Source organism: Danio aesculapii, chromosome 12 (assembly GCF_903798145.1).
Source record: "Danio aesculapii chromosome 12, fDanAes4.1, whole genome shotgun sequence".
Lineage (NCBI taxonomy): Eukaryota > Metazoa > Chordata > Actinopteri > Cypriniformes > Danionidae > Danio > Danio aesculapii.
In genome coordinates this window covers 16,618,271-16,626,231 of record NC_079446.1, presented here as the reverse complement: position 1 = coordinate 16,626,231, position 7,961 = coordinate 16,618,271, and positions in this window count along the sequence as shown.

Below are 7,961 nucleotides of genomic sequence, written 5' to 3'. Positions count from 1 at the left end.
CGCGGCGACAGTGGTACTTGGTGCGCCAGCAGCTTTTGACCGCTGGGTGGCAGTTTAACCACAGATATTCAGCTTTGCCTTTCCACAACACTAAACAGACTTTTCTGTGCGTACCTTATGTGATCAGATGTGTTCAATTAAAATATAATTTTGATTCAGTTTTCTTAGTAATAAACATGATCTTATGCTCGCTCAGCGCGCTTTAAGTTTTGCCGTTGTGTGCTGTGTGCTCGAGCGGAAAAGCGTGTTACTTCTGTTTCATTGTTCAGTCAAATGAAAGCACTGCAGAGTTTCTGTTGAGGTGACAGCGGGGTTTGGGTTGTCAATGTGAGTATAGCAAACTTTTAAAGATGGAAGAGAGTACTTGTGGTCGCTGTTTCAAGTTATCCAGAGTTGTATTTATAGATCTTGAATATCACAATATTATTAAAATTACAATTATAACATCGACAGCAACTCGACTCGCGCACACCAGCTGATTCAGTCGTTTTCTAGTGACATACAAAAGAGTGCAGGGCTTCTTTTTTTTTTTTGTCAACCATAAAAGGCAGCGCGGTGCGCCGCGCGTTTTTGGAACGTAAAGGCGTGCGCTTTGTGATCGGCCACTAAATGTACAACAAATATTTGTTAACTCTTTGGATGGTAACACATGCAAACACACGTTTCTACAGACGCATTTTGCCAAAGAAGCAAATTGAAAGAAGGATATTTCTGGTCACAGTTTCACACAGAGTTGACATTAACCAGCGCTAATGCAGATCACCTCTGTGCTGTCTGGAGCCGCTTTATAAACTTAAAAAAGCAGGCTGTTGATGATTTAGGGTGGGCTACAACCAACAAACCCCTTTTTTATTTTATTTATTTTATTTTTTTGAAAATTACAGTTATTAATAGTTCTTGTATAATATCAGCTTTTAAAATAGCCTACAATCTACGAATCAAACAAATCCAAAGATTTTCTTGATTTTGGTATAATGATAACTCCGCACCAAACTGAGGCTTTCATTTTATAGCTTATAAAACATGTATGCAATGTCATATGTAAGGGCTGTGACGGTCACCATGATGACAATCACTCTAGAACACACGTTTTCTGTTTTGTTGCCAAGTAGCCTATACATTTATGAATATAACGTTAACTTAGACGTGATACAGCAAGTTCAAGTTCAAGTTCAGCCATGAACCTCGCTGGAAAACTTATATTACATCGCCAATCTGGAAACATTTTGGATTCGTGGCGAACGAGAAAGGCGAATCAATAATTAGGATGAAGCTATTTGTTGGGCTTGTTTAGAAAAATAAGTGTTAAATGGACAAACACGTCGAACCTCCAGAGCTGCGGTCATGTCACCCAGCCCATGAAATGCGGAGCCAGCTCCGGTGTCATCTACTGAATGCAAATGCCCAGCTAGTCCAGCCAGGTATGGCAGAGAGGCCTTTTCAAAAATGGCCAAATACAAAAGAGAAACTGATAAATAGTAGACGTTGATGAGAAATGGAGCAGCATATTTGGTAGTTGAGAACGCACCGCTCCGCAATGTAGAGCTGGTTTCCGAGAAATGCAGGCGGCGGAGCAAGATACCCTCTTTGCCACGGTTGCGAAAAAGTATCTGCATGCGCTACAGGCACACTGTCTCAGTGCTGCTGGAAACATTGTAATCTCAAATAAGTCTCCGCTTAAACTGAACAAAGTCAACATGTTAGTTTTTCTGGCAAAGAATTTAAAATATGAATAGAAAACAAAAGGCGGAGAGACAGTTTTTTTTCAACATCTGACTTATGTTGTTACAAGCCTAGGCTAATATTTTTGTTCTTCGTTACTATTTATATTATTATTGATTAGTATTTGTGAAGTTTCTAAAATGTAACGTTTACTGTTTCAAGCAGTTAAAGTTATTTCTATTTAACTAGCCTACATTATTATAGGTTGTATTGTGTTGTTTTATCAACGAAAGTTAAACAACAAACATGTTCGTTTGTACGGATATTTAGCATAATACTTTGGTCTTTTTTGATTTCTTATTTTTTTACATGAAATGTAAATTAACTTAGGTAGGCTACTTGGGTACATGGGCGTAATTTGTTGGTAGTATACCGAGGAATGCTTAGACAGTGAAAATTGTCATCATTATTTAAAAAATTATAAATAAATAAATAAATAAATAAATAAAACTACTTACGGAAAGGATGAAATAAAGGAAAAGCATGCTCTTAATCATTCTTCATAATCTGATTCGTAGCTATACATGCAATAAACTTATATTGCGCCGACAAGAACAAGCTCTAAAAGGTAAAGTCTAAAGCCAGAGGAGTTATTGATATTAATGTTAGTTGTTAATATGATCGTAAACACTGCGTTGTATAATTAACGCCGTCATTGTGTCTTGTCTGCGATTTTTTTTTTCTCGTTGAAGAACAGAAAATTCATGTTATCGCCGTCTTCCCAGCCAGGTTTTCATGCACAGTTTCCGTTTTTGTTTCTTCTCAAACAATAAAGTTTCGCTATAGCAGGCCCGGCGGCAGGATATCATAAATGAGGGCGCAAGGGCGCAATCCCATTGCACTTGACCTGATGACTGAATTTGGTCCTTTCTTGTTCCTTTTATTTAGGCTATTTATTCATTCATTACTTTGCATTACCGATATAGTCCTACTTTTTATAGTAATAATAATGCAGTTTCGCTATTACCGATTTTATTAATGAAGGCAATGATACCGTTTACATTAATGCAGAAAGATCATGGTTTAAGCACCAAACAAGTGGTTTAAATTATGTTAGTCTCCTTATTTCTTTCCGTTTTATTTTAAATATTATAAATGTTTAAAGTTTTAGGTAAAGACGTCAAAATATGCCCACACATGCAAGCTAAACTAGATCATATCTGAGTCATCACGCTTTATTACCCAACCAAAATCAGCGAGGAAAAAATAAATGTTTTAAATCAAATTATATTTAAATGTTAAATTAAATAAAAAAAATGAATTTAAATTTTAAATGCCATTTAAAAATATTTGCTAAAATTAATGTGTTACTTAGTTACATTTTTAGGCATTAGCCAAACAGAAAGCCTGTCTACGGTAAATCCACACGCACTAAATAGCCTACCTTTTACTTTTATAACACTGTAAACATAACTTCGCAGGTCGATCATCTTGAAACGCAAAAGGCATTTTTAAGTGTCCTAACTTGACTGCTGCTGTAGAATGGGATGTTTTTTTTTACATAACTTTAAACGTGTGCTTTAGCTATGTCAAAATGAAAGCAAATTTTTTTAAGGGTTCTGCGTTTTGTCAATTGTATAGCTTAATAATAATAATAATAATAATAATAATAATAATAATGGATATAACAAATTATATTATTATAGTATAGACATTTTTACTAGGCTACTTTAATATTAATCCCTCACTGAAAAACTAATGTGAAAATGACTGGCAGCTGTGCTAAAATTAATATAATGGCAAATTTCTTCTGCGTTTTTTCCCTTTATAGCTCAATAGTTTTATTCAAAGAATTAGTTAAGCAAAACATGAAATAAATTAAGCTGCGTGTCTTCGTGATATCCACTAGTCCAGTTTTCTCCAGTGTGAGTTTAGAGTGCGCCTCCACCGCATGCGCATTTATGCCTGCACCAGATCAAAGCAGGTGTAAAGTCCAGCACAGAGCGCTGTTAGTTGTGCGTTTAACCAGCAATACCCGCTCCACTGTCTACACCACACAAATACTCGTTATTTGTGGACTTACTTTTGATAATAGGCTATATCATTACCTTTATCCTGATTCTATTTTTATTTTTATTATTCTATTTTCTTTGTGTTATATCCATAATTGTTTGCACTACTGCCCTTTTTGCACTGTCTTTGTACGCAGTGACGCTGCACTGCTTTGGCAATACGAATGTACAGTTATTTGTCATGCCAATAAAGCACCTCAAATGTGAAAATAGCCTAGGCAACAAATAACAAATCGGAGTCTAATAATAAAATAAATGCCATTTTCTTTTTCATACATGTGTGGGTTTTGACAATATGTGTTTAATTAAGCTATAAAGATTAGCCTATCAGATGAAATGCATAGTGAAATATTAAATAAATGTCTCTTTTGCTGAATATTTAATTAATCTATATCTTTAATATTTTTAAAATCACCTCGCTTTGGCCCAGAGAAAGAGGCGCGAGGCACCAGCGGACCTGTGCTTTCCCAAACAAAGACGTACAGTAACTTGCAGGTGAACTAAGCATAGTTTTGGGGGGGGGGGAAAGAATATAGTGATGAGTGTTTCCCAAAACCCTTAGTTTCTCTGTCGCAGATCCATCATTTGAATCACATCACTATTAACCCTGCTTTTATTTATTAAATGCTTCCCAACGCCACATTTCTGTTGCGCGAATAAAAGCTGATGCAAATAAACATTTATTTTAGTTATGCCAATGCCATTTTAATAGTTTCATGATAGTAGTTGCTGGTGTGCTTCATCTGAGTGATTTTGATTTGACATTCTTCAGCTAAACTTGCACTGTCTTGGCGTAAATGGGCTGTGAACTGTTGCTATTGAGGCTGAGGCATCAAGGTGTAAATAGGCTATAGTTCTCTCTTCAACTTTCAGGTTTGAGGTGGGGGAAGAAGTGGCAGAGGCAATTCAAATGTACCATCTCTAAATTAAAAAAGGCCACTTACGCGGCATCTGTGTGTAAAGATTATTACCTTATTTTTATTTTATTATTATTATTTATTTATTCATTCATTCATTCGTCATTCATTTTCTTTTTGGCTTAGTCCCTTTATTAGTCTGTAATTGCCACAGCGGAATGAACCGTCAACTTATCAAGCATATGTTTTACGCAGAGGATGCCAGGAGGGCCAGCTGGGGCTTCGGGACGGAGTGAAAGGAGAGGCAGACTTTGACCCGAGTCTGTGAAAGATGGCTTGCCATCATTATACTAGTTTTCCGATGGCACACGAGTTACATGCGCCAAACACATGAATAAATAAATTAATAAATAAGGGAAAGAAAACACCTAGCCTTATAGGCTGAGTTCTTTTTGATTATTATCGCCGTTAAGTTTCCGTTTTAAATGTAAGGCTGTTGCATAAAATGATAAAATTGCATAAAATGATACAATTTTAATTTATAAGTGACTTTGCTGCGTCCCCCTTGATGTTTCAATGACGCATAATAATCTATACACCATATTAAAGACACTTAAATAGTCTACTTAACACTTTCCTTAAGATCACAGATTAATATGCAACATCTAATTCCGGGGATGTTCTGGGGGCAGGGTTTGCGTGACATGCTGCAAGCTAGCCCGACAGTGAAAACGCGACATGATTTCGGCCTCACTGATGCCCATTAACACCTGACAGACAAGCTTTTGGTTATGAGAAGGGGGAAGGGGTCTCCACTCTTAAGTGTTTTTCACAAACATGAATACACAAAATCCAAAACTCCGACATAGGACGGATGGGGTAACAAAACCTATGCGTTTAAATACGAAACCGCATTAAATATGGGGCCTTATGAAAATGAATTTTTCTATGCACAGCAACTTCTGAACTGAACTAGGCTACCTGTTAGGGGTGGGCGATATGACCTAAAATTAATATCATGGTATTTTTTATCTTTTGAACGGTGACGGCATAATATCATGGTATTACTTTCAATAGCAAAATAATATACATCTCAAGGAAGATGGACAAAAGACAGTCTCACTTCTATCACTCTTTAAAAGTTTTGGTTTGGGTCATTGTAAATGCTTAGTCTCGTTATGAGCTGATCTTCATTTCTCTGTGTTGGTGGAATAAAGCAGGCGAGTCAGCCGCACCAATTTATGAGCAAACAGAGCAGGATTCTCATGATGACCACCAGCGCAATTCCGCTCTTTATTACGAGCTGTAGTTTCAGTGTAAACTTAGTAAAGGTGAGTTTCTTTGGCGATGATGTGTACAGTGTTAGATTTTATATTTAGCGGACATTTGCGCTGAACACGCGGTGAATGCAACGCATCAAGATTCGGGCACCTTCTCCGAAAACACTCGATTGATCTCAGCTGGCGGATCAACATTTACCTCATGTCATGATCGCTGTCATCTGCGCCATTATTATTATTATAACTTTAGGTGAGGTTTGCAAACCTGTGCACTTTTCACTCTTCAGCCGTTTGCATTTCCTGCAGTAACAAAAGCTCCCTGTTCATTATATTCATTATATTCAGACACACAAATGCTCCCAAATATATTATGAGGGCGCATAGATTAAATTTCGGGCGCTCATGCGACCAAAATGGTTGCAATTTCGAGCCCTGTAGTATAAGGACATGTATTCAGACCACAACTGAACGTTTGAAGAAAATTGAATGTCTTATTATTTAGAATTAGCTATTATTGATGTAAATGCAGGCGCATAATTGATTTATTACGGTATTGACGGTATTAGAAAATCCATGTCGTGGCGCAATGTCACACCGGTGATGACTATGACGATGGGTTAGTAATTATATTATAACTGGTTATGTTCAGGTCAATGAAATAATACCTTTAATAAATAAAATATGTTCGTAAGAACGTGGTGGGCCAGTGATTCCGTCGCTGTCATCAGTGGTTTAATGAGCTCAGGAGAATTCTGCTTTGCATTTTTCTATGCATTACTAACATCACTAAACCAGACATTTGTTTTATAAGTTAACCAAATATTCGCAGAGATTCAGCAGTTTTTTTTCTGATGCGTTTGCCAGTCATGCCAGTCAGTGAAAAAAAAGTAACCGTGGCCCTGTTTGCAGGTATTAATATTTGTTTTTTCGTCAATCTGATGCAACTTTTATTATTTATACAGGACGTTAAAATGCAATTAAAAGTTTCAAATCAATTAAACTCAATTTATAAAAAGGCTAGCCTATTTTATGCATTAAATATAACTAATTTCCTTTATTTCTGATTAGACCATGCATTTTAGACTATTTTACAATTGTAATATGTGCATATGCTTTTTTTAAATAACATTCGTTTAACAAATATTTTAGCGTATCGAAAGTAATTAAGTGACTTTTTTTTTTAAATTATAACCTTTATGCAAAAGGATCAGAGGATAAATTATCGTAGGATAAACGTATCTTATGGAAAAACACCAATTGACGGGCTCTGCTTTCGGTTTTAAAAGAATCAAGCAGCTTTAAAAAATATAATTTGCTGAAGAGAAATGACAGGAAAAAAAAGAAAAAGATTAAATATATAGGGACTGTTAAAAGAACATTTCTCTTTAATATATTTTTTTGACTCCGAAACATCAGCTAAGATTATGATGAATGACGGAGTTTCTCTATTGCCTGCTTCAGCAGTGCGTCCCGGTCCCGCAGGTAATGAACGAGGAGGCGGAGAGAATGCGCTGTTTAGTTTTGGCTTGATATATTTAAATAAAAACTAACACCGAACTGCTTTTAACGCTAAAAAAGTTAAACTAAAATGCACAACTCTTGTTGGTTGCACCCGCGGGATGCACAATGAAACGCGCCATTATTTTAATTCTATATTTGTGAAGAATGAGCCATGAGATTGAGATTTTTGAAGGTGATCTCTAGCGGCGAAGTTCCTGGCAGAGTAGCGAGTGAAAAAATGTGCATAAAGAAATTGGACAAGAGGAATAACATTTTAAATTATATAACAAGCATCGTATTCTTTCTAATCCTCGTCCAGTTTTAATACAAGTTGTGTTTTTTTTAATATTTGTGGCTGGGAAGTTTATTAAGAATATATTTATAATTATATATAATTAAATAAATAAATAATTATATATAATTAAATAAATACATAATTATATATATATATATATATATATATATATATATATATTATATATATATATATATATATATATATATAGAGAGAGAGAGAGAGGATAGAGAGAGAGAGAGAGAGAGAGAGAGAGAGAGAGAGAGGAGAGAGAGAGAGGAGAGAGAGAGAGAGA